Here is a 27,308-nt window from a genome sequence, read left to right as displayed (position 1 = left end):
TTATTTATATTAGATCCCATATATATATCTTATTTGTGTCTTTTATATATTTATATAGTAACTTATACATTTCTTAACTTGTTCTTATATTTTATTTAATATATTTTATATTTATATAATTTTCTCTTTGCTTTCTCTTGCAGTTTGACTCTTAATGAAGCAGAATTTCCACAGACTGCAGCCATAATATAAAGGTAAAGTTGATTTCTAAATAAATAGAAACAATATAATTATAGATAAGAGCTAGAAAAGTCAGCATATATAGATAAGTGCTCGAATAATCTGGAATACATATAATTCTGACCACTTGAACAACTAAATATGAAATTTAATTATTTAAAAATAAATATTTCATAATGTTTATGAGCTTGAGGGAAAATCAAATTAAATTAGAAAAATAAAGTTTTACATATTTTTAGCAAATTAAAATTGTAAATTTATGGGCAAGAGCGTGCAAAGCTTTGGTCAACTCATGGCTAATTGGGTACATAATGAGAAATTGAGTTGAGTTCAAACTAAAACCCCAACAAGTTCAAGCGAAACCAGATTTAAATATTACCAGAGTTAAGCTTCAATTAACAACTCTCAGCCTTGGCTCCCATCTCTCCACCTCTCGCTCTCCCTCTCCCTCTTTCTCTATTCCTCCAATTAAGTTAGTTTTTGCCGTGCGCAGTTGAAAGTTTAAGTTTTGTAAGCCACAGAGGACTTAACGCCATTTATGTTGTTGTTGTTGCTGCTGCTGTTGCTGTTGCTGTTGCTGTTGCGGCCAACTTCCGGTTCAATAGGGCGGCAACAGAGAGAATTCATTTAACATTTATTCATTTAACGCCTCATTAATTCATCACTTTCAATCAAATTTTACGCTTACATACACAGCACACAGGTGCGTTGAGCTCTCACTAGGAGTGTGTGTTTGCACAGGTGTGTATGTGTGTGTGTGTGTGTGTTAAATATTAACCGCAAGTAGTAACTGAACAAGGGCTCCTTAGTCGCGCTCCATTAGAGGGACAGTAATGCCCGCCCAGATCCTAGCGTCCTTAATTAAGCGTGTAATGTGTGTGAGTGTGTGTGTGTGTGCGTGTGTACAGGTGTACAGGTGTGCCTGTGTGTGTGTTTGTGTAAAACTCATTGAATTTCGCATTAATATATTAACTTTGCTGTAGCATACATTGAGGCGCAAAGCGACTTTAAAGTAGGTGCAGGCAAAAGGCCAAGCGAGAGGACATTAACTAGAAGATAGAGATGGAGATAGAGAGAGAGAGAGAGATATAGACAAGCAGTGAGATATATAGAAAGAAAGAGAAGGAGAGCGAGGGGGGAGAGAATAATATAGAAATAGAAAGGAAGGGAAAATAGAGATCGAGAAGTGGATAGACTGCCAGAGAGAGGCAAGATGGAAGAGCGAGTAAGAGTGAGAGAGAAAGAAAAATATAGAGATAGTATAAGATGGAGATAATGAGAGAGAGAGAGAGAGAGAGAGATACACAGAGAAAGAAACAAAAGAAAAGGAAGTGAATATAGATAGATTGAAATTGAGAGATTGAAAAAAAAAACTTAGAAAAGGATAGATAGATGAAGAGATGAGAGAGAGAAAGAATGAGAATCAAAAGAAAATAGATAGGAATAGTGATAAATAGATACAGAGCTACAATGAGAGAAGAAAAGAGACAGAAATAAAAGGAAAAATATGTATAAAAGGAGAGCTAGACGAGAAAGTCGATAGAGAGAGAAAGAAGTAGATGTAGAATGAGAAATAGAGATAAAGAGAATGAAAAAGAAGTAGAGATATGGACAGAGAAGAGAAGAATGAAAGGAAAGACTGAGCGAGAAAAAGAGAGAGGGAGAGAAGGAGAAAGATAAGAATGTTAAGAGGAAACTAGAAAAGAAAAGATTGTGACATTTATGGAGAGGGAAAAAGAGAGAGAGAGGGATACAAACTGTTCAGTTTAATAAATAGTAAATAGATAGCAAGAGATAGGGAGGGGGAGATACAGGGAGAGAGCGAGAGAGAGACAGGGAGATAAAGCTTTAGTTTACTCGAATTCTATTTGCGCCTAACACTTGACGCTGCTGCTAAGGATTTTTGACAATAAACAGACGCATTCTTTTCAATATCTGCCACACACACACACACGTACTCCCACACACACACACACTGAGAGCAGAGCAGAGCAACTGACTGCCCGCAAGCTAGTTTAAAAATAACTCCTTGTTGGAATTTCCATAGAAAATCGTGCATATTGAACCAAAATGTATGTAAAAATATTGATGTTTTCTTTATTTTTTTTCACTTGCGTGCTAATTTTAAATTATACGAAACACACTCACACACATGTAGATAATTTGTATTTTTTCTTTTGGCAAACAATGTCTAAATAGAGATCGCGGCGCAAGTGAATTAAAATGCAATTTTAAATATTTTATTTATGATTAAATTTTGCAAGTGCAGCAGATTTCCTTTTACTTTTCAGTTAAAGGAGATCGTAATAGGCAAAGCAGCAACAACAACAACCACAACACAACACACACACACACACGAAGTCGATGAGCGACTGCGTACCAAAATACTTGTACAATAACAAAAACAAAGAAAACCAAAAATAATACAATTTTAAAATATATTTCAGTGTATGCGCCAGTGTGCGTGTGCTCGTCCGTGTGTGTGTGTGTGTGTCGGCCTTTCGATTTATTTCGAGCGATCGGCCAGAATTAAGAGCTTTATTAGCGCATCGGCCGAGCAATCAAACGCGTCGCATTCGATAAAAACGGCAAAAGAGTAAAAAGGAATCAAATCGAATCTTGCTAGACGTGTGTGAAGTTTACTAGTTATCGCTTCGGTTATCGATAGATGATAGACAATTATCTGTTGTTGACGTGTGTAGTGCGATTTAATTAGGGTAGAGAAAGAAGAGAAGCGAGAGGGAGAGGGAGAGAGGCAGATAAGATTAAGCGCAGAAAATTGAAAATTGGCTTCTTCTAAAACTAATCGATAACTGCAATTATCGATATAGGAACTAATCGATAACTGCAATTGTCGATAAACATAGAAACTAATTTTTAGAATGTATTGAAGGGGAATTAGTACAATTTTGTACAATATATCGTATATCGATTACTTTAAAATGTTGATTATCGATATGTGTTTATCGATCAATTTCAATAATTTTGACTAGTTCTTGGCATATCAATACATATATATATCGATTTATATTATCGATATATATTTATTGATTTTTAACGACATATATTTATCGATTTATTTTATCGATATATATTATTGGTAATTACTTTGATCTGTAGGCTACATGATTATAAACTGTGAGATAATTGGAATAGTTGACAAGAAACTATCGACAATTTCAATAGTATTTTTAATCGATGTGAGTTTTATCGTAGTTAGTCTCATTTCTATCGACTTTACTTAAATCCCAAATATTTATAACTAGTTTTAGACTTATTTCAGGAAGCCAAGTTCAAGTTCAAGTTGTTTACATACTTTTACTACACTTAATCCGATTCACAAATTCGTGCATAAAGTTAGCATAAATTAGACTTTCTAATTAAATAAAACTCAAACTTCCACTAAGGAAATCTCTACAAATATCCAAGAAATCGTAATTGCCTATTAAATGCAACTGCTTCAAAATCACATTACGCTCTTTAAGGGACACTGAGCCGGGGGAAAGGGTTGTTTGGGCTTTATTTCTCTTACTTCGGCTTCTTCTGCAATCATTTTTGGCTTTTGGGACTTAGAGCCTAAGTCAAGCTGCAAAGCCTTGCCACAAAAAACGAAGGAAAAAATACGAATTTTCCACGAAAAGCCGCCCATTTAAAACGCCTTTAAAAACGTTTAGCTACAAAAGCCGCAGAGAAGCTGTAAGCCAGGAGACGGCACATTGTGGGCGGTGGGTGGCAATTTGAAGTATTTTCAATTGTTTGTTGGGATTTGAAATTGTTGTTGTTGTTGTTGCTGTTGTGTTCAATTTGTTGAAAAGGTGCTGGCTGGCCGCGTTCTGCGGAATTGTTGGTTATTTATTTTGGGTTACCTCTAAAATTAAAATGGCTCAAAAACACAAGAAACACACACACAAACAAACAAACACACACACAGTCGTAAGAAGAAGCACAACAACAACAACAACAAAGCAAGAGCGAAACAAACGAACAAAAAAGCGTTTTTTATAGAACATTTATTTATAATTATACATTCTCGTTGTATATGCGATTTTCTGCGCCAGTAAAGTGAAGTGTAGGAAATATCGTGCACAGACATATTTTTCATTTCGATCCCAATTCAATCCGCAGTCGAACCGATCCTCCTACAAATTAAACTCGTTCGCTCTCGCTCTCGCGCGCTCTCTCTCTCTCTCTCCCTATCGCTCAATTAAATACAAATTAAATAAATATTTAAAAAAATTATCAAAAGTGTGCCAAAAATTTGCAATTGAAATTCAAAAATTTTGAAATTTCGCGCCGAAGGACGCCAAATTCGCTCGTCTAGCTCTATGGCTCTCTCGCTCAGCTGTGTGTTAAAATTGCCCTTAAATAAATTACCTACAATTGTGGTGCTCATAAATCAGAAAATTGAAAATTTCCCTAAAAAATGGAAGGAAATTAAAGCAAAATGATTTTTGCGTTTTTTCTGTGTTAAAAAGTGAAATTCTGTCAAAGCAATAAAATTTCCCAAAATAAAAATCGAAACATCTGTTCTTTGTTGTTTGTCCACCAAAACAACAACTACAACAATAGCAGCAGCAACAACAAGATTTGTGCCGTATGTTCGAAATGTTGCTAAGTGCTGCTAAAATGTTGCCAACACGTGTTGCTGGCCAACAGATGGCGTGCAGCATTATCATTGCGCACAGATGGCGGCAGCAATGTCGCGATCGGTTGCGCGTTATGAAAAATAGATGGCGCCACGTGCGCGGTCATGAAATATTGTAAGAAATTTATTTTTCAACTAGTACAATTAATTTAATGATACATTTCAGTTGATTAGTTTGTCAATTGAAGTATATTATATTGTTTTACATTAACGAGAATTTTAATTAGTACTATTTCATATTGTTAATGCTTAAATTCGTACAAAACTTAAAGTTGTCTTAGTTTTTCCTCCCATTGTCTTGATATTTTTATATATTATATTTAATCTGCTCACAACTAGCATCGTGCTTTGCTGGCGGCGCTATCAGAAGCTGTAAAGCTTCTTAGTTTGAAGCCAACTAATCCTTTAAGTCCTACACATTCCCAGCTCTTTCTCTGTCTCACTCTCTCTCCTGCTATTGTCACTGCTTCTGTCTATGGCGCATCCACAGCTGGCGGCGGCATCGGCTTTTGGTTCGTGTTTTAAGTGTTTTTACACTGAAAGTGTGAAAGCTGTTGTCAATTCGTAAATGTTTTCATACACTCCACACACAGACACCTACACATATGTGAGATGGCTTTCCTTTACTCTAATGCTGGGTCAATCGACAAGCTGAAACTTTACTTTTCTTGTTCTATGAATCAAACTTAGCCCTTTCATTCTTGTAGTATATATATATATATTGTGCATAGGTATTTATGAAATAATATATTTAAATGAATGTATATTAATTTATTTAATTATAATAGTATATGAAAAAAAATTAACTTTAACTTTATTTTATAAACAATATATTTTTTTCTAAACCTAACAATGTGAGAGTATTGGGAAAAAGCCTTTAAATAGACAGAGAGACAGTGCCTGGGGTCAGGCTCTGGCTTTGGCTCTGGCTCTGGCTCTGGCTATGGCTATGGCTCTGACTTTAGCTGTTTAACATTAGGGCTGGTTGGGGGAGTCATGTAAGTGGGCTTAGACGACATGTCTGTCATGCCAATCGCGTGCGCTAAGCGTTTCCGTTTCCGCTGAAATTGAAGACGCGACAGAAAGAAATGCAGGCAGTTCGACATGTGCGCCTAGCCTGTATAGAATCTATATAGCATGTATATCGAGCATATATATACATCAGACTATTCGCTGTGTCCCCTTTTTTTGGCACTCGCTGCGCATTTTGTTGCTTGTTTTATTTGCTTTTTATTTCGCTTGCAAAACTTCATGCAACTTGCTTTGTTTTCCTTCGTTTTTTCATCTACATTTCGACTGGGCACAACAGCTAGAAGCATTAACGACTCTTTTTGAAAATTGCAACAAAATGTTTTGTTGTTTATTTACGCAAATTTGTGTAGACTTTGGCCAAATGCCAGGCATTACGAAAAGCCCGCAAAACACGACGCCATTTTTCGAGGAGGCAAAAAAAAAAAAAAAAACAAATAAAAATCAAAATATATAAATGAAATAAATAATAGGCGAAATAACCGCAATAACAACACTGTGTAACACAGTTGGGGAAATATATAACAAAAAAATAAAAAATATAAAGAAATATAAATTATATAAAATAAAATATTAAATATATCAAAAAGTTAAGGAAAACAATTACAAGAAACTTGTCTACATTAATTTATTGGTAAATTAACATAAAAAAATAGTAAAGTAAAGCAAATATTTTATATTAAGTATAAAATAAGCATTTTTGAGCACTACACAACCAAATTGAGCCACAAGTTTACTGTGACAAATTTTATAAAAAATTATGAGAATTTATCAGAATTTCGCAAACAAGAAATATATATAAAATAAATAGCAAAAAACTAATAACACAATGCAAAAAACTGTGGGCATTAGTTTGTTAGTTCTTGATAAGAAATATTTGAAATGTTATTCTATGCCTTAAAAAAAATACATATATCATTGTAAACACACTATGCAACAAGGTTGGGCCACGAAAACATTTACACGAAATGTTTGTTAATTTATTCCCATTCCAAAAAATATATACCAAGGGAAATATATATAAGAAATGCCAAGTAAACAAGAGTCTACAATAACAACAACACTATGCAACAAAATGCTGAATAAGACTTACACGAAATATTTGTTAACTTATTCATTAATTGCTAGGCTCCCCTCGACCCACCATTTCGATGTGGGTTGGGAAAATGGAGGTGGGGGACTTGTCTTGTCACCCCATTCGATTCGACAATTTCATTTTCATTTCCATTTCCATTTTGATTTTCATGTGCTTCCTCTCCCAGTGCAAACACATAGGTGGGCGTAATGCTGTGTGAAAAGTTGTTTGTCTGTGTGCGACGTATAGGGCATGTCATAAAAATCAAGTGAAAAGCGCCACGAGAAGACGCACAAATAAAAAAAAGAGAAGATGAAGAAGAAATGTCGAAAAACCATGACAAAGAGCAAAGCAAAGCAGGAGGAGGGAGGGACTGGGGGCAGGCAGACGACGGGAGGTGTGGCAGCGAGCAGGCGGAGTGGCTACACACGACAGCAACAACTACAACAAAAATGGAGAATTTATTATAGACAACTGTGCTGCCTGAATTCGACTGCGACCATTTGTTTGTTTGCCCAGCTACCACTTCGTCCCACTCTCTCGCTCTCTCTCTTTTTCTGTTTCTCTGTCTCGCTCTGTTGAAAAAGGAAAAAATGCTGCAGACAATTGGGACCCGCTGGAAAAGCTCCTCTTGCTAGCTGCCATGGCAACACACACACACACACACACATACGCCGAGTTACAGTTACAATGCATACATCACAGATATATCCACATATATATAAAGGGGGCAACACTGATCAATGATAAATATATCTGTGTGTGTGTGTGTGTAGGTGTAGTTGTAGTTGTTGCTCTGGATGGATGCGATTGCTGTCGCTGCTGCTGTTGAAGCATTTCATTAGCCACCCACACAAAATACTGTGCGCACAATCATACACACACACACCCAGACTTATACACACTCACACCTGACACACAACCACACACCACACACACCACTCATAACACTCATGCACACACGCAGACTACAGGCGAGTGGCAATGCCTGGCATGTGGGCGTCGAGACCAGCACGCGCGCTCTATACTCAAGCATACCCTAGAAATACTTTCCATTGACGCGGTATGATACACTAGAGAGCTCGCTTAACGAACGCTTTTTGGTTGTTAAAATAAAATTTGAGAGACATAGATTAAAAATATTTATTTTTAAAATATTTGAAATAATTTAGAAAAACATTTAATTTTTTTAAATTTCTAAAGTATTTTATTTCTACAAAATCTGTTCAAAACTCTAGGGAACTTATTGTATTTTCAAAAATTTATTTTTTATTTATTTATTAATATTTATTTTGTCTACTGAGTCAAAGTAATTAGTATTAGATATTATAAATTGTGCCCTTACTCGAATCAGCTTAAAAAATCCTCTTTTAATATCTTGTTCAGCTGCTCTTTTATCTGCTCAGGCGTGCATCCTCCCTTTATTAGTGTCTTGTCATTCTCCAAAAACATTTAGCTATTCGAGATTCGCAATACTTTTTGAACAGACCTCGTAGATATGTCTAAATGAAACTTTAGGTAAACAAATATAAATATTTCCAAAGCAAATGAAGGCTAAGATTTGTGCATAATCCTTTAGAAAATCACATCTCAAATGAAAAGAATATTAGACTATAGAAATATATGTTTCTTATCTATTCAATTCATACATATATATGGCTATAGAAATATCGAATTTAAAGCAAATCAAGTTACAAGTCTTTCGACAAATCAAATTAATTATGCCAAATATTTAAAGCCATCTTTCTAAATTCCTATTAAAGTATAAGCCACTCATCTCCTTCACTTCACTTGCCTTCAATTACAGGGCATGCTCCAGTCTATCACATGCCATTGCAATGCTTGCATAAACAACCGCAAGCATAAAATCCTGAATCTGAAATGCTGTACAAAAAGTTTTGTGGTCTTTGGGGGGATTCGAAACTCGAACTTGTTGCATCTGCAAAGACATTTGGAAACGTTGGCTCAGATGTGCACAGGGAATTCATTTTGCAATGAATGACGCACATGAACATAAGACATAATGCGTTATATATAAAGTCTAACTGAACCTACATCAAATTGTGTTTAACTTATGTTTTTGTCATTCTGTCTCGATTGCAGTTACACAACTCGCCGACGTCGCAGAGTCAATTGAAGGAAATTCAGGAAATTCAGGAAATATTTGATAGAAATAAAACACGCCTAAAAGTACACAAAACCCAGTGGCTTAATCGCATTCATATTGCCATATATACAACAGATAATACAAATATCTAAATATATATAAATCTATCCATATATGTATATAACATTATATATATATATATATAGCTGTAATTAAACAAGATTGGATTATAGCTTATTTTTGACTGGGACTCTTTGATGTTGTTCACACAGCGGCATTTCGGCAGGTGAGCTCTGGCAATTACCTTTAATTTATAATCTAATTAAATCATTTATTTATAAAGAGAAATTTTCGATTTAACATGTTTAAATTTGTCAATCAGAATTCATTTCATTGAATTACTTAATTACTTTCTGTTGATTTTTTGGTAAAAGTAATTAATTATTTACGCAATCAATTGAAAGCAATTAACTTGTTTTCCTATACTTTTTATATACGTTATAAATGTATTTAGCCTTTGTGAGAAACAGAGAGTCTAAAGCAGCTTTGAGCGTGTATAATATATTTAAACTTGATCGGAAAAAGATACTGAGTCTATTTAGCTATTTGTTTTGACTAACAAAGTTAAAAAAGCGGGAAAGTAAACGAAAGTAATACAAAAAAAATAAATTAAATTAAAAAACATAATAACATAAATTAAAATTAAATTAAAATAAAAATAAAAATGTTAAATTTAAAGCTAAAAGTCAGAAATTAAAATAATTCAAAAAATTGAAAAACTAATAAATTTTAATATAAATAAAATAAATAAATTACTTCATTAAACAAATCTAAAAAAAAATTAATTTCAAAATTCATTTCACTTTAATATTATTTTTGATTCTTAAAATTCTTTCCTCTTTTTTAAGACATTATTTATCAATATAAAAATCTTTCAATTTGATATAATACATCTCATACAAATCAAATTTTTTGAATATCGGACAAAACTGTCAACATAAAGAAGAAATGTTTAATAGAAAAAGAAAATGATATGAGGTAGGAAAATGGCTACAGTTGCGACAAATTATGGTAGATAGCAATTTGAAGAGACAAAACTTTGGTGAATGTTCAACATGCGATATGACAAAAATTTTACACCCACTCAAAAAGTCTTTTAACGTTAGTTTTTATGCTCATTTTTGACATAAACAATCTCAATAAAGTCAAGAGGAACAAGCATTTAAGTTAAAAGAAAACCAAAGAAAGATTTGTCTGAAGCTTAAAAACGGATTTAGTAGCGACAGAGCGAAGTTAAGAAAGCTTAAGAATTTGACTTTTGGTCAATTAAATATAAAGTTAATTTATACCTTATATATGTTTCCTATCTATCCCATCCCACCTGATCTTCATGCTCTGCAGATATGTGAAAGATAAAAAAACTTCTATGAAATAATTGAAAAAGGAAAACCATTGAAGGGAGAGAGAGAGAGAGTATAAGACTGTACAATAAGTTGGGTCAATTGGGCTAATTTTCACTGTACAAGCCAAAACAGACCTCGTGTGTGTGTGAGTGTATATATGTGTGTGTATATCTATAAAGTCAAATCAGCAGCAGTTGAGACCTACAACAACAGCTGAGCATGTATTGTGCGTGAATTCTTAAAGAATTATATATACGTATATACATATATATACACACAATACACACACGCACACGCACACAATGTTGCCTTTTGGTATTTCTTGGCGTTCAATTAACGTAAAACATTTGCCAAGAATTTTCTTGAGTCGTTTTTCGGCTCGCCACATACACATTGGGCAGCAATGCGTTAGCAACAGTGAGGCAATACCGACGAGGGAAAATGCGGTAAAACGTATATAAAGCGTATACGTATAGCACACTAATAAATGCATACACTAATTAACATTACGAAGTTGACTTTAATGAGCTCAACTAGAGGTCAACGTACGATTAAAAGAAGGCAAGATTTTTCACTTTTCGGCTAGCCTCGAATTATGTAAAGCATTTCATATTTACTTGAAAAGCTTTCATTTTTCCTTGTTTTCTTTTTGTTTTTGCATATATTAGAAGCTGGCTAAAATGAAAGTGCGTCATGCAAAAAGAGAAGAAAATTATTGAACGTCATTGCTGGCAATTTTTGCTTGAAATGTATCTTCTTTATGGAAATCATCAAATATTCATGCGTCTGTGACTGGCGCTCACTGTCCGTGTGTGTGTGTGTGTGTGCGTGTGTATCATCAGCAATTCAAGCACGCGTTTTACGCACACACCCGAGACAGCTGTGGAGGCTTCTCCTCTTTTTTGTGCGTGTGCGTGCGAGCTTTACTGTACCTCATCTGTAGCTCTTGTACCTGTAGCTGTTGTTCAATCTCAACGGAATATTTTCAGTTTGTTTTATGCTCTATCACTAAAAGGTACTATCCACTATATGAGGCAGTTTGAATCGAGCAGATACTTTCTCGGAGATAGAGATAGAGTTAGAGATAGAGATAGAGATAGAGATAGAGATAGAGATAGAGATAGAGATAGAGATAGAGATAGAGATAGAGATAGAGATAGAGATAGAGATAGAGATAGAGATAGAGAGAACTAGATAGATTAATTGTTAGAGATATATGTAGAGAGACAGATACAGATAGAGAGAGATATATGTATGTTTGTATATATAGTAAATATATCATAAATATAGGAGTATCAATCATTTGTTGATAATTTCTATGATTGCATAATGTATATTGCGATATATTTAGATAGTAACTACTGTAATTTTAACTTTAAAAGTACACGACAAATTAAAGACAGTTGCTGTCATAGATACTAAGGTAGACCCATGCAGTGATCACTCTAGCACCAACAATAAATTATAAATATACTAAAATATCTATCTACTCAGCAATTGTAGTACAAATTTTGAACTATATAGTTAACCATACAAGCATTATCCTATCAAAATCGAAAGCTTTCTTATATATATACATATATTTATATATAATATTAATACAATACTTTAAACTTTACCTTCAAGATTAAAATATTTAGTTTAATTCACATAATCTCTCTCACAACCGAACTACAAATGACATATACCCTATAAATACATATAGAAAGAGTATTTAATGTATCGTCTTTTTACACACACATACATATATGTTACTCATTCTCCTTTTCTTTCTTCATTTGCTGTTTACGCGCAATTATTGTGCGCGACGACCGCAATAAAAGAAAATTAAAGTTTTTCCCTTTCATTTGTTGTTGTCGTCCCACCGCTGCTGCCTTTTCCTCTTTTTCCTCTTCTTCGTGTGTCGTTCTTTCAATTTTCTCGCTGTCAACCCGTGTCGCATCTTTTGGCTCGGTTTTCGTGTAGCCTGTTGCCCACCTCTTTTTTGGCTGCCGCCTGACATTTTGGTGCATTTTGCATTTTGCATTTTGGTCGACGTTCTGCCATTTCATTTGCAGCGTCAAGTATTTTGGCCATGTTCCAAAATGTTTCGTGTCTTCAGACGTTCGCCCATCCAATGGGGCACTGCTCATGGGGACAGTTAGTGATTAAGCGTGAAAATATCAGACTCATCATCGCGCAACAGCAACAGCCCAGTGCAACTAACCAAAGAGCTCAACGCCATAAAGACGAGGCAAAAAGAAAAACTGATCAAAATGGCGACACTTTTCTTTGCTTGTTTTTCCTTTAGCCTTTTATTTGTTTGCATATGCGAAAACTGTTTTTCTTAGCTCGTTTGTTTTTCTTGCAATTTCTTTTGCCAGATTTTTGCAAATTCGTTTTTGTTGTATGCAAATTAAAATAGTTGCTTCATGTTCTATTCGCAAGCCGTACTGTACCCCACGAAAATGATATTCGGCAAACAAATGTTCTGGCTTATTGACAAACAGCACAAAAAATAATTGAATAAAGGCATAAATTATTAAATGGAATATGCGATCATATAGAATATACATACATGTTTAGAAGTATATTATTTTAATACGAATTTGATATAATGATATGAATTTAACAACATTTTCCAATACAATTGTAATTTTCTATCTAACATTTAAGTTCTTTTTCTCTTTGCAGAATTTGTATGTTATCTCAAATATATTTAGCTTGCTTTAACAGTAGTATTAATATTAATGTTAGCTTATATGTTAATTCCTTACATATGTTACACATTCATCTTCTGCTTTCCGTTTCCATCCAATCAGAAATCAGCATGTTAAGTTATATATGTTAACTTAGATGTTAATGCCAACATCTGTGAAACATTCTTCATCTTCTTAAGGTTTCAGTCCAATCAAAAACAGCTGATCATATTGCATCAGTCGATCATAAATTCGATCCAGAAATTGCCTATGAAAGTATGTCGAATACTGAGTGCAGTATATAATGCCACATAAGATCAAACTTACAGCATTTCAGGCACATGTATATGCACGTGTGCTTGTATGAGTGTAAGATCATGTAGCGTTCTTTAAAAATCTGTGTATATTTACTGTATTTGCCCATGTGTTGAGGAATGAAGAAAAGGGAACAACAAATTCTACAATTCACTGCATACAAAAAATGTTTATACAAAATGTCAGTACAACAAAACAATCTGCTGCTCCGCTCCTGCGATACAATTGTATGCGTAACATGTAAATATGTGTCTGTGTGTGCGTGAGTGTGTGTGTGAGTGTTGGCTCTGGCAGCTGCGCAAATGGCGACGACAGACATCAGCCTGCAGCATGAGTAAGGGCCAAAGGGCAAGGAGGGAAGGGAAGACGGCACAGTTTGCGAGCTGCCCGATTTTGCAACTGTACATGCTGAGCAGCCATGGGCAACGGTGTTTTCGTAACGCATAACAGCAGCACCTGTCTTGGAGGCCAGCCAGCCAGCCAGCCAGCCAGCTAAACAGGCATACGAAGCGCTGCCGAACACCAAGCCGAACGAGTTGCAAAATATCATAGAATTTCGAAATGACAGCAAAAGCAACAAAGAAAATTTTGTTTTTCAAACTGAGTAGAAGAAAAAAAACTGTAATTTAATCAGCAAGCAGAGTGCTGTGGGCACAGGAAGGGGCGCGAGCACACATACATAAACAAAAACGCGCAGTCAGGCAAATGAGTGACGTACACAGGCGAGACCAAAGCAACGCCACGTAACGTGAACACAACTCTTCACACACAGGCATAAATAAGTGCGCATTCTCTCTCACTCACCTATGAGGCGATCGCTGGTGGCGCAGGCAACTCAGTCATCATTCTAGCAGCAGCGACCACAGCGGTTGTCTATATTTAGACAGAAAATGCAAATGGCCGCACACGCACACAATGCTCTAGACAGAGATAGAGCGAGAGAATGAGTAGGTAAATGAGAGTGATTGAGTCAGATGAATGCGCACACATACCTAGACAAAGCTTGGCAGCATTTTGCGCAAGCGCTTTTGTCAGAGAGAGACAGAAAGAGAGAGAGGGAGAGAGTGAACGAGCAATGTATATGCAAATGTAATAGCTGATCGTTCGGCGGCCATTTTGTAAAAGAAGACAAAAACAAAGAAAAAAAAACTATTGCTCGTGACTTTTGTAGCGTTTCGTTTTGGCACGCGGCTTTCGATCAATTTGTTGGTTCGTTGTACGTTTAGTTTGCTTTATAAATAAAAAGGATAATTTTTATAGATTTCGCTGTGTGTAGGTTTGTTTGTTGGCGTGTATGTGAGTGTGTTTGTGTGTGTGTGCAACACAAAAATATCCATAACTAAATTTAACATTTGTTTTTGTTTTATATTTAACTTTGCCCGTGTTATTTTGGCCAACTTGTTGTTTCTGAATGAATGGCAGACAACAGGTCGCAACTTATAAATACTTACAACCGCCAAACACTGCCCTACTCCCTCTTCCTCCCCCACACATACATTTTGAGTGTTTTGTTCCTGCTGTTGTAGCAGTAAAGCAAATTATCAATTGTTTCTTGCATTTCTTTAATTGTTATAAGCAATTGATACATTTTTGTTTATTGGCCAGCGTTTATTTTTACACAAAATCGTATTTTAATTTTTGTTCGATATATTTTTATAGATATAAACACATTGATCTATATGTAGACGAATACATATTTTTAACAAGTTGGCACGTGCCGCAGCTAAATCTGAACATTTATTTATGCAGCGCCACAGCTTACGTTCTATAAAGATATATAAACAGACAGACAGTTAGACAGTTTTATACGTAGATATTGTCTATGGATGTCTGCATCATCCATTCAATGTTTTGAATTAAAATGTTTGTTTTTATTGCCTTATATTATCCATGTTGTCTTATTTTGCATGCTGCTGCTGCTGCTGCTGCTGCAACAACAAGAACAGCTGCTAACTGGGTGGTCCGGACTGTCCAGACTGTGGGGAGCAAACAGCAGCGAACAAAAAAAGGCACGTCTGGCATTGCTTTGGCAATTATTGTTCGAATCGATTGTGACCGTGTGTTTATTAATGTGTTGCGCCAATTTGTCTACAAGTAGAATATCCTGTGCTGCGCAGAATTAGTTTGGATTGGAAAAAGAGCAAAACTGTAGGGAATTTGAGTTAAGAAATAACTGATTTTTTCAGAATGAGATTTTGTATTGTAAAAAGCATTAGCTTCATTTTAAGGCTTAGCGAAAAAATCAGGCTTTTATATGGGTAAAAACTGATCTTACAATCAATATGTCTGTAAGTTTTTTTTAAGAAAATTCATTGCACACAAAAAATTTTAGTTTTGGGAACTGTCATTCTAAATTGTAAATTTAAAGGCACTAATAGATGCTTGTAACTTATTTTTTAAAGGTAAACTTTATAGTCAGGCAACTGACATCACTCAACCCAGCTTATATCTGCTAGTAATATCTAGTATTACTTGCTAGACATATATAATCTGAAAGATTTGCCATGCCATTCTTTGCTTCACATTTTCTCTCTCTTTCCATTGACTGAAATCTATTTCCTGCAGTTGCAGTCATTAATCTTCGTTCAGCTGCAGCAGCAGCAGCATTGCTAAACTTCAGCATAACAATTAACAGTTAGACAAGCGCTTAAAGTACTTGAGAATTCTAATTACTTTTGTATTTTTACTCTGCTTGCATCATTTAGCTGTTGGAATTAGAATTCTTACCTTTCGCGCTATACCAACTGAATACTAAGTCAAATACTATTTATAGCCTTCAAGCCCCGCAACCAAATTAGGGAATAGAATGGACGACATCAACAAATTATGAAAATTATGAACACGAATGTGTCACGGGTTGAGATAGTTGGGGAAACTTAGAGAGGAAGAGCCTGTCGAAAGGATTGCATATGCGCCACCACAAATAAAACGTGTTCCGTTTTCCGGCAAGGGGAGGCAAGCGTAGCCAAAGATGCCACAGACAGACAGCGACTACATGCATACATATGAATATGTATGTGCGTTTATATGTATTATGTGTATTTGCTTAAGTGCATTTCCCCAATGCTACCTACAGCCAAATGCCACGTAGAGCACGCGTGAGTTGGGCCAGAGAGATTTGCTATGGGATTATATGTGGAAGACTGCTCAGTTTACTAATTGCTTCCGCTACTGCAGCGGCTACGGCTACGGCTACGGCTACGGCTGCTGTTGCTGCTTGAAGTTTTTAGGGGTCTAGAGATTCATTTTAATTGCATTTCTTTTAACGGTAACATCAGCCAGCCCCCTCAGCCCAGACCCAGTCAGCAGCAGCAGCAGCCGCCGATCCCTGAGTCAACGTATGGTCGCTCGGTCGTTTGTGCTGCTCTTTTGCTCTGTTGCTGCTCTGCTTTAGCTCGGTTCCGTCTCGATGGCGGGACAGACATTGCCCGGACGGCGACGTCAATAACATTTGTGTCTGCACACACACACACATGAGCATATATATACGTACGTGTTGTAGTTGCGCTCAATAACAAAAATCAAAGGAAATATATATATATATATATATACATAAGCAGCAAATACTTATATATGTACATATGCATAGCTCCCTTTAGCAACGATTTGATCGCAATGGAGGTGAGAAATACACGCACACATATATACACATGTGCGTGATCATAAAATGCATTTTAACTAGAGTGGGAGAGCCACTTGAGCTATGCAAGGAAGCGACCAAAGGATGTGCATACTTGAGCTATGTCGAAACGGTGGCAGACAAGAGGAAGCTGTAAACGGGAAAACAAATAAGAACTCGCTCTCTCTGTCTATGTGTGTGTGTGTGTGTGTGTATTTTGTCTATCATTGACTTTTTGGCACATATACGGTTCATTTGACGAGCCGAATTGGAGGCGCTGCCATGTGCTGCATGCTGGCAATAACAACAACAACAGCAACAACAAATTGTGCACACATGTTGCGTATGTTGTTCTTATTTTCTGTGTTTTTTTGGCTTGATTTTCAGCATAGTTTTCCTTGCATTTCATTTACATAAAACCAACAGCTGATTGAGCAAAAACTATATATACCCACATATATATATATATAAGTATATATAGGTATATACATACATTTTTATATATGCATAAATGTGCGCAGGATTTGGTTTGAGCTGTGTATAAAAATATCCATCAACAGCTGAGCCACTGACGTCACGCTAAACGCTTGCAGAGTGTGAAACAACAGCTGGCAATTGATTTGTACATAAATATATATATTTATGTATGTATATATATATTTTATATATATATATAAAGGTTGTCTAAAGTGCTGAATGAAGCTAATTTCATATGCTACCACAGTTTAATGTTGCATATAATTATATATGTATATATATAGATTATATATGCATTATACAAGCATATATGTTAGTATTACATTACAGCTGCTGCATATGTTATTAGGATGCTGTTAGTCTTAACAGTTTACGTAGCTGTTAAGAGCAATCTGTTAGATATGCTTTACTGCTGCTGTTCTAGCTGTAGCTAGCGTTGGGATCGACATAGCTAAACAAATTATCTGTAAAGATGCTAAATTTAAAGATGTTATGACTTAGAGCTCAGAGACGCATACACTTTGCATCAAGTTTATTAACATTTCATGAATATTTTATTAACAAAGCAACGCACGCAAGCTGGGAAGCTGTTACATTAATGTCCCTAATGCCACATCAGTCTTAATACGAACAATGCGCAAGTTTCTTATGCTGTTTCTGATGCTGTGCAGAACAGAACGAATGCTGAATACCAGATATGCATGTCCGCTCGCTCGTCTGTCTGACTTTCTGGCTGGCTTTGGCATGGAACGAGACAAGCCAAAGCCAAGGCTGTCAAACTGCGCCTCGTCATGAACTCCGAGCTGTGAGCTGTGAGTGCGATTGCGAATTGAGAATTGTGAATTGCAAGTTGCTTGGCAAGATTTATGGTATCCTTTCAACTTTAAACTGGCATTGCGCAGAGCTGACAAATGCCCCTCGCCAAGTTGAACTCATGCAAAGTGCTCTGTGTGTGTAGCTAAGCCGGCTCAAGGGGGGGCTCTGCTCAACTCTTTTTGGGCTGATTGGCTTGCGCTACCCTCTTTGCAGGAGGTTACAGTCGACAATGCGTGTGCATTGAACTGATCGTCATAAATCGCGTGCTTCAGCTGCCGCTACTTCTGCCTCCATCTGCTTCTTCCTGCTCTTGTGTTGGGGGCGTTCAAAACGCTTCGACAGTCAAGATTAATTGGCTGCGCCAGTGTTGTCATGACGCTAGAATGTGCTTAAATGCTGTTATTGTATTCATTTGATTCACTTAGTAACGTTGGACTTTGGATACTCTGTGTGAGTTAAGGGGAGAGGTAAATGGGCAGTGAAGAAACCTGTGTAGCAGGTAGAAATTGTTTTTGAGCTCCTATAAACTCAGTTGATAACAGTTAAAAGGGTTCTAGTCGGGAGTGATAGACTGCGAAATACCCGTATTTCTAATACCCGGCAAAATTAATATTTCAATCATTCTAAGCTTCTTTTATGGCATGCTAGGCAAACAGCATATGCACACACACACATATAATTATATATACACACACGCATACACACACGCACCCTGCTTACTGTGCTTGGGCTTCACTATGTGCTTTAGCATTTGTTGAATAACTTTCAGTCAAGTTGGACTTTCTTAATCAAAATTAAGTCGCTTGAGTTCGACTCAGCTCATCGTCCTGATCAAGAATACATATAATTTATTTGGTCTGTTAGGCTTTCTTTCCGCCTGCTATATACATTTTTACAAAATCATATAACTTTGAATTCCCTTTTCAATGGATTCTTTATATTTGATAGTTATTTAAATGATTATATATATACATATATATGATTATATATATACATTTATATATATATATGTATATAATTATGATTATAATTAAATTTATATATCAGAGCTTGTATATATTTATATAGAGTTAAAATAAATCTAAAACTGTATTTATAAAAGGATATATTCGAAATTTGTTGAGTTATTAAGTTACTTAATATAGTTAAAGAGACTTTCATTTATTGCTATCTAGCTATAGGGTATTTGTTAGTCAGTTAACTCATTTCATGTACACATTTTACTTTATCTTTTAGCCATTTGTAGAGCATCTGTGAGTCGTTCATTTATACATTTCTTGACACTCGTAACTTATTTCATTTTCTAACTCTCACATTTTTATTGTTTTTGCAGCAAAACTTTTTTGTACCTGTTCGCTAAAGGAAAACTTTAATAAGGTAAGTGTGCGTAGAGGTTCTTCAATTCCCAGTTTTCTTTTTCATTTTCCGCTGTGAGTTTTCATTTCTTATAGCTGAGAAATGAAAAGTTTTTTATTTTATTTCATGTTATTTACTCTTGTTTTTGTTGTTGTTGTATTGCTGAAGCTTAAGTTGAAACGCTGAGCACGTGCTGCGTATTATGCTGCAGCCACGGCAAAGTCTCCCTATCTCAGCCGCTGTGTGCGTGCTGTGTTTGTTCACAAGGAAAATATTTACACTCAATGGAACATAATAAAGACATTAAAAATATATATCATATATATTATGTGAGACGATGGGCAACAGGATGCGATTGCAAGTATTGCCAAGTGCGTGTGTGTATGTAGGTGTGAGTGTGTGCGTGTGTGACACCCGCCCACTAGATGCCAATTTTCAATGTGTGCCCAAGTATCATACTTGCCCCTCACTCGCTCTATCTCTCTCACTCCCACTCTGCTTGTTTAACTGCTAGCTTGCCCAGCGATGCGTGTGTTTTCTTCTCGCTTTTGCCATCTCTCACTCTGTTATTCTCCTTCTCGTTCCAACACTTAGCTCTTGTAACAGTTAAAGTTTCTGTGAGCGTTACTTACCGCATACAGGTGTATATCTACTTGTGCGATTCTTTGCTGTCTGTCTACCTGAGTGTGCATATCGCTGTGACAGACAGCTAAGCAAAATAGCATCGTCATAATGATTGATATGCCTGCTATATAGCTGATTTCAGAATGATTACCACATGTCTCGCCCTCTCACTCACTCTAATCATGTTCAGTAAATTGAATTACAAATAGCTCGCTTTTTGTGTGGTTTGAGCTTATGCAACCGATTAGGAATTATATATTAAAAATAAATATTGCAAGCTCTTCAAGTACCTTATGTAACTCATCTATTTATGTTTAAACTTTGATTAAAGCAATTAGTATAAAATTTATGTGGAACTCGAAACTGTTTTACATTGAAAACTTTTCCCTTTTGCCCTTGAACTAATGAGCGAAACATGAAAAGACTTTTATTATTGTCAAAATGAATATATATATCTATATATATATGTATCACTTATTTAAACCGTTTCACGTTCAAGAGCTATCAATGAATATTGCATGAAGAAACATTTTTGGTTGGCGGAAAACCGTTAAAGGACATCACTTATCCGCGTGTCCAAATCAATTAATGTCCTCCAGCTCAATAAACTTTGACTGTGTGTGCGGCATCCATTTCAATTATAATTTGTGGCATGAGTGTGTGCGTGGGTTGTGGGCAGAATAAACCTTTTTTAGTGCAGTGTGTCCTTGCCAAAGCATTTGCATGAAATATTTGTCAGAGAACTTTTATTTGCCATTTGCGCGCTGTCACATGGCCCAATGGAAACAAAATGGGTTGAAAGATTGGCCAATAAACGTACGTATATATATTTATATATATATATAAAATGAGTTTAAATGCGGCTAAAAGTAGAGACAAGTGGCACTAACATTGAAACTACCTTTCGGCATTTGCACTATGTATTTAGATATCTCTACGTAATTCTCTTGAGCAGTTAAAATTTTTGTGCTGTTAACTAATTCAGTTGCAGCTGGAACAATGGGGCAGAATAATAGAGCAGGGTTTTGTAAGTGTGGGCAGACTGTTTGTGTGTGTGTGTGTGACACGCTTACCTTACCTGTCATGGCCACGTTTTCTGGCCACTTTAACAGCAGCCATGGCAGCAGCAGCCGCTGCCGTTGCCACCGCCGCCAACGCTGCTCATCATTGATGCAAACAGTGAAATGCTTTCACCGCCCGCTCAGCTGACGCGGCACCAACACAACCCAGCCTCCCCCTGATTGTCACACACACACACACACACACATGTTAACGTTGCCTTATTGAAGCTGACAGGCTGCTTTGCCTCTTGTTGCTCTGCGGCAGCGGCTGCCTGTGCTGCGCTCCTCTGCGTGGGCGGGCAACAGCACAAAAGCATTGAGCAAAATTGATTAGATTAGGCAACTCCGGCAAGCGAAACAAACCATGGAGTATTTATGCCGCAGCAAGTGAAGGGGGCACGTGAGAACAGGGTCTGCCGGGGCGGAGGTTTGGTGGCACTTTCGAGTGTGCCTCCGTGTTGTACGTTTAGCAACGCTTCAGTTGACAACGAAGACAACATTTTTGTTTGTTGTCTAAGAAAATATAATTTCTATGTGGCTTTTTCATGCCACCGATATACATATTAAGACTGGCCGGGTAATGGGGTATAATGAGCTGCAGGCAAGGCATGTGAGGAAATCTGAATAAAGTATAAAGAATGATTATATGATCAAACTGTGGCTACATGCTCTGGTTATTGGATTTGTAGAGTTGAGAGAACTTGGATTGGAGCACAATATATTGATTATCTTGGAGTAGAAATATTTATATAGAGTTGTTCAGTGATCTTTCAGAACTTGAGATATAGGGAATAAGACTACGTAGAAAGAAAAAAGAAAAAAAGAGCAAGAGATAGAAAAACAGAGAGTTGGAAAGAAAGATAGAGCGTGATGGAGAGATTGACAGATAGAGAGAAAGAGAGAGATGGAGCATAGATGCTGCACTTGCTTATTGTATTCACACATCTAACCAGTCAATGATCTATACAAAAAGCATAAAAACCAAAGAGACAGAGACAGAGAGAGCCAAATATTTTCTGTTAATTAATTAATTAATATTTTTGAGCTATCTATGGAGTTAGTCTGCATAATTTTCTTAGAAATATGAAAAACTAGAGAAGATATAAATGAGAAAGCAACCACACTATTCATGATATGAATCTAACTATAATTTGCATTAAGATTTTAAAGAAGTATCAAGAAAATAGAATGAAAGAGATAGAGAGTGATAGAGAGGACAGTACTTGCTTTTAATGAATAAAGAATGGAAGTTTCTATTAGAGACAAAGGCTACATAATCTATACAAAGACAGTTCATTTAGCTATAACTTTTAAGTTATAAGTTTGAAGTTAATATATAGCTACCCAATATATGTAACTTAACTCCGTCTGGGTTGGGCTTAAGACACATAGAAGTTGCATTTCATATAGAAAATCATTATATTATTTTTTTATGTTGTTCTCTACAGGGTATCTGCCAGTCGAACGTGTAGCTTACTGCTTTTACCTGTTATTTGGCTTTTATTTTATATGCCGGTTGGCATTGTCCTTAAACCAGCTTCTAATCACATTTAAATTGCACTCAAAGCGTGCACACACACCAAACACACACCCTTGCACACCGTCTCACACACCCTGTGAACACGCCCCAGTTCATATTTGTGATGAAACGATTGAGAGTTTAAGCGCCTTTTAAGACATGCGATTGAAATGTAATTAGGCAATGCTAATGCTTCGATCCTTTTGGGGGTGGTATCTTCTTCAATCTGCAGCATCCGAGCTTTTGATTCAATTTGACACAGAGGCCGAAGTAATTACGAGCCTAATTGCTTTTGTCGCTGCTTCTTTATGTGCACTGTAACAGTAAAAGTTGGTCAAATGGAACTGAAATTGCCCAGCGTATTGAGATATATTGACATTAAGCCAGGTCTTATTGTATTATTATGGAAATTGTAAAGAATCTGTCGAAGGAAAACATAATGCGAAAAGGCTTTTCTAACAAATCACTCAAGAGCGGTGAAATGCCGTTCTAATGACGCAATTACAGGAAGAAAATATGAAAATAATTATGAATTAAAATAAAAATTTGGTAAGGAATGGCAATTTTCATATGATAGATGATAGATGATAGATGATAGATGATAGATGATAGATGATAGATGATAGATGATAGATGATAGATGATAGATGATAGATGATAGATGATAGATGATAGATGATAGATGATAGATGATAGATGATGATAGATGATAGATGATAGATGATAGATGATAGATGATAGATGATAGATGATAGATGATAGATGATAGATGATAGATGATAGATGATAGATGATAGATGATAGATGATAGATGATAGATGATAGATGATAGATGATAGATGATAGATGAAAATGGAATTAGGAATATCAAAGCTAAAAAAGTACGCTATATATCCCCTTACCACATAAAATACTAAGTTTACAAATGGATTCTCTATGATTTTTAGAAAGATATACCTAATGTGCCTCTAAGGTTCTTTAAAGCTTTTTTCCGCTTTGGTTCAAAGTCATGTATTTATTCTAAATGCCTCGCAGAAATTTCTATATTTTCATAGATATATTCAAGAACTCCTGAGGCTATCCATCTAAATCTTTTGCCGTATAAAATCAGAGAGTAAAAGTTGCTGGTAAAAACTCGTGTTAGTGAAATTACATTGAAAGCAAGACATCATCATTATCATCAACTTCAGTTGCCTCTTGTTCGACTGCACTTGAAAGTAATGCGATTTGAATGAAATTTTTATGTGAAACTACCTACGCAGCGTTTACAACAACAGCAAGCGACAAGAACTTCACGTGGCTTCAGCAACTAGCTCTGATAATTGTTGTTGTTGTTAGTCTTGGTTGGGGTGCGCCTCTGCGTGGTGGCTAAAGCAACAACAATCATACACACACACACACAGAGAGACAGAGAAATCGTCTGCAGCCGCGCTTAGCGCAAAGGATGAATTTTGAATACTGTGGAAAAGCGTTTAAGTGCCCGATGCCGTCCGTAGTCGATGTCGATGCCAGGGGCCGCCGCATTCAAAGTCGGACTCAACACATTGCCACAGAGTGCGCATGTGTCGCCGCATGTTGCACATGTGTGTGCAGCAAAACGTTACGGCGAACTGCCTCTGGACATGGACATGGCCTCAGCATAGGGACGTGGTACGGACGTTGCGCGAAATGCATCCAACGGCGTTTATTGAAACTGAAAGAGTGGCAGCGAAGGCGACTCTGGCAGTTGTCGCCAGCCACTGATGGCAGGGTGTTAAAAGTCACAAGGACACACGCACATGCAAACGCATGCTGTTGCAGATGCCGCAAATGCAACCGACACTGCTTCGAGGTCAAATGCAACATTTGCATTGCCGCTGCCGTTGCAGCTGCGGCTGCCATATGTGCAACATTGTGGCGCCCCTCAAGTCGTAAACTTGTAACTTGCTTTGCGCTCTTTTGAAAGACGATGCGTGATTTTTACTAAAATTTCATAAAGCAAGCCTGCCTCGTGCGTTGCAAGATCAGCAGGTACAGAGACGCTGGCTGAGGCAGAACCAGAGCAGATGAGGCGATAGAATTTGCAATGGATATGCCGCAGATGAGAAGCTTGTTGTGCTGTTTAGGAGTGGGTTATGAATGATAGAAATACAAATCTGAAACATTACTGAGCTGAGGTTGAAGGAATAAAGAAGCTTAGCTAAATATCGTCACATCTTATCAATAGCAAATTAAATTGTCCTGAATATGCAGTATTTTATGCATTGAAGATTAAGATTCTACACTGAACTAAAAGAATTAAGTAGTAAAATATAATATAAAGGCTTGATGTGGTTTCAATCTATACATGATAGATGCTTATGCTAAAATATAGACTGAGGCACATAGAGTAAATTAAGTATCTATAATATGAAGGAATTTATAATAAAATCTAAGTGTTCAAACATTCAAATATTTTACCTTCACCTATTTCCTGTCTGCACTCTGCAAATGAAACCTTTACATATTGACCATCTACATTTTACACACCTTAGTTTATACTCTATCGCTCAAGTTAATCTTTAAACAACAAAACTCGATGCCTACTTTAAAGCGTTTGGTTAACCACAAAATAGTTAAGAGCTATGGTCAAAACGCTGAGTTACTATAATAACAATGTTGAGAATAAACTTTCCAAGTTAATTATGGTCTATTTGTGGACTTCTTAACACGTGTGTAGGTCAAATGGGGGAGTTCTTCATTTTGTTGTCAAGTTATATATAGCACGTTAATCACCTTGATAGAACAGTCAAATTATATTAAGCTACACGAGTAGATAATAATACAACTGCTGAGTCATTAGTTGGGAACAATTTAAAATTATATAGGCTGGTTGTAGCGGGCCAGAGCATTTAAGGATATTTGTTACCTGAGCTTTTGTTTCAGGTGTGTATGCCTAGGCAAAAGGGGTTAATTGCGGTCTGTGGGTCAATTGATAATAGTTGAATTACTTTTTCCCATTTAATAAAAGTAGCAGCATGTCCTTGACAAAGGGTTTATTTATTTAAACTGTGCTACTGTTATAATGATGTGTGTGTGTTTTTTTTTTCATTTTGTTATACTGCCAAACGCAGGTTAACAACTTTGTTGTAAAGCAAAAGCAGGAAACGGCCTAAAAGCAGCCTAAAGCACTTCACATAGGCCCCCAAAAAGCAAGGACAATGCGGTTCGATACGGAAAAGAAAAAAAGTGAAAAATGAAAAAGAAAACGAGAACCGAATAAATAAACAGACAGACAGACAGAGGGACGGTAACAAAAAAAAAGAAGGAAAATCCAAGGCGACGCGCTGGAAACATTTTACGTTAAAGGTGAAGAGCAAGGGGGCCCAGCTGTACATCAAAATGGATAATTAACATTTATGAGCAGGCAATAGAGCGAGAACAATATACAAAAGCTCAGTACGAAAGTGCGAGCGAGAGGCAGGTGCGTAACAGTCGAAGTGAGTCGCAAAGGAATTTGGGGAAAAATAACTGTTGCTCCCGCAAACGGACAACAACAAGAACAAAAGTAGTAGCAGCAGCAGTAGCAGAACGAACGGCTGTTTGCCTACTTGTGCATGAGTGTGTGTAAGTGTGTGCATGAGTGAGCGCAAACAAAAACCATATGTTTCTTGTTTGCGCCTGCTCCTCTGGCCAAACGGAGGCTTTTGCTTTCGTTGCGAGTGAAAACTCAAACAGAGCAGAAATGATTCAGATGCGAAGCGCCTGCGCGCTCCTGAGTACAAACACAGCGCACCAATTGAGTGAGTGGTCGTGTGAGTGACTGAGTGAGTGAGAGAGCGCGTGTATAGCGTAGAGAGTGGGCGCTAACAAGAGCGTGCGAGTGAGCTGCGTGGTGAGCATGTATGTGTGGGATATTTTGTTACACAAAACCGAAATCTGTTGCACTAACACAAGCACAGAAACCGTTAGAATGCCGCCTGTGCTCGGGGTGTGTGAGTATGGGTAAGCTTTTGCCCACTCAGAGCGCTGTCCATGCATGTATGAGTGTGTATGGCTTTGAGTGTATGTGTGTGCTGGCTTCAATGGTTCGGCCAGAAAACGAATGTTACGAGATTCATTCGACATCCTCACTGCAACGGACACACGCGTAACCGTGCTCGTTACACACATACACGCACACAAGCAAACATTTACGTAGACAGAGCGCGATACCGATACCGATAGATACACGTATGTGTAACCGTGTGTGTTCGTACGGGTGTGCGTGTAAGTGTGTGTGTCTGTGCGCCGTGCGGACTACGTCAACGGGTCTGCGTATCCGTCAGTACGTTCGTACGCGTTCGCAACGCCGCTTCTTTAGGTTTCAGATCTCCGCGTTTCGTTTGCGCGTTTGTTCCGCGTTTTCTTGCGCGATTGTTTCATTCACTTAGGGGGCAAGCAACA

General features: G+C 36.8%; 1 long non-coding RNA gene across 1 annotated transcript in view; it reads left to right on the top strand.

The window, feature by feature from the left end:
- The window catches only part of LOC115483357, a 54,017-nt gene that overhangs the window by 16,046 nt on the left and 10,663 nt on the right, over nt 1-27,308 (top strand). The window contains exons 2-4 of the long non-coding RNA XR_003944322.1: nt 144-194; nt 9,033-9,322; nt 19,678-19,721. This is a non-coding gene — a long non-coding RNA (uncharacterized LOC115483357). The remainder of the gene's footprint in view (nt 1-143; nt 195-9,032; nt 9,323-19,677; nt 19,722-27,308) is intronic.

Source organism: Drosophila hydei, unplaced genomic scaffold (assembly GCF_003285905.1).
Source record: "Drosophila hydei strain 15085-1641.00,03,60 unplaced genomic scaffold, DhydRS2 tig00008122-arrow-pilon, whole genome shotgun sequence".
Taxonomy (NCBI): domain Eukaryota; kingdom Metazoa; phylum Arthropoda; class Insecta; order Diptera; family Drosophilidae; genus Drosophila; species Drosophila hydei.
Note: the sequence above shows the minus strand (reverse complement) of the source record. Positions and strands in the feature narration are given on the sequence as shown.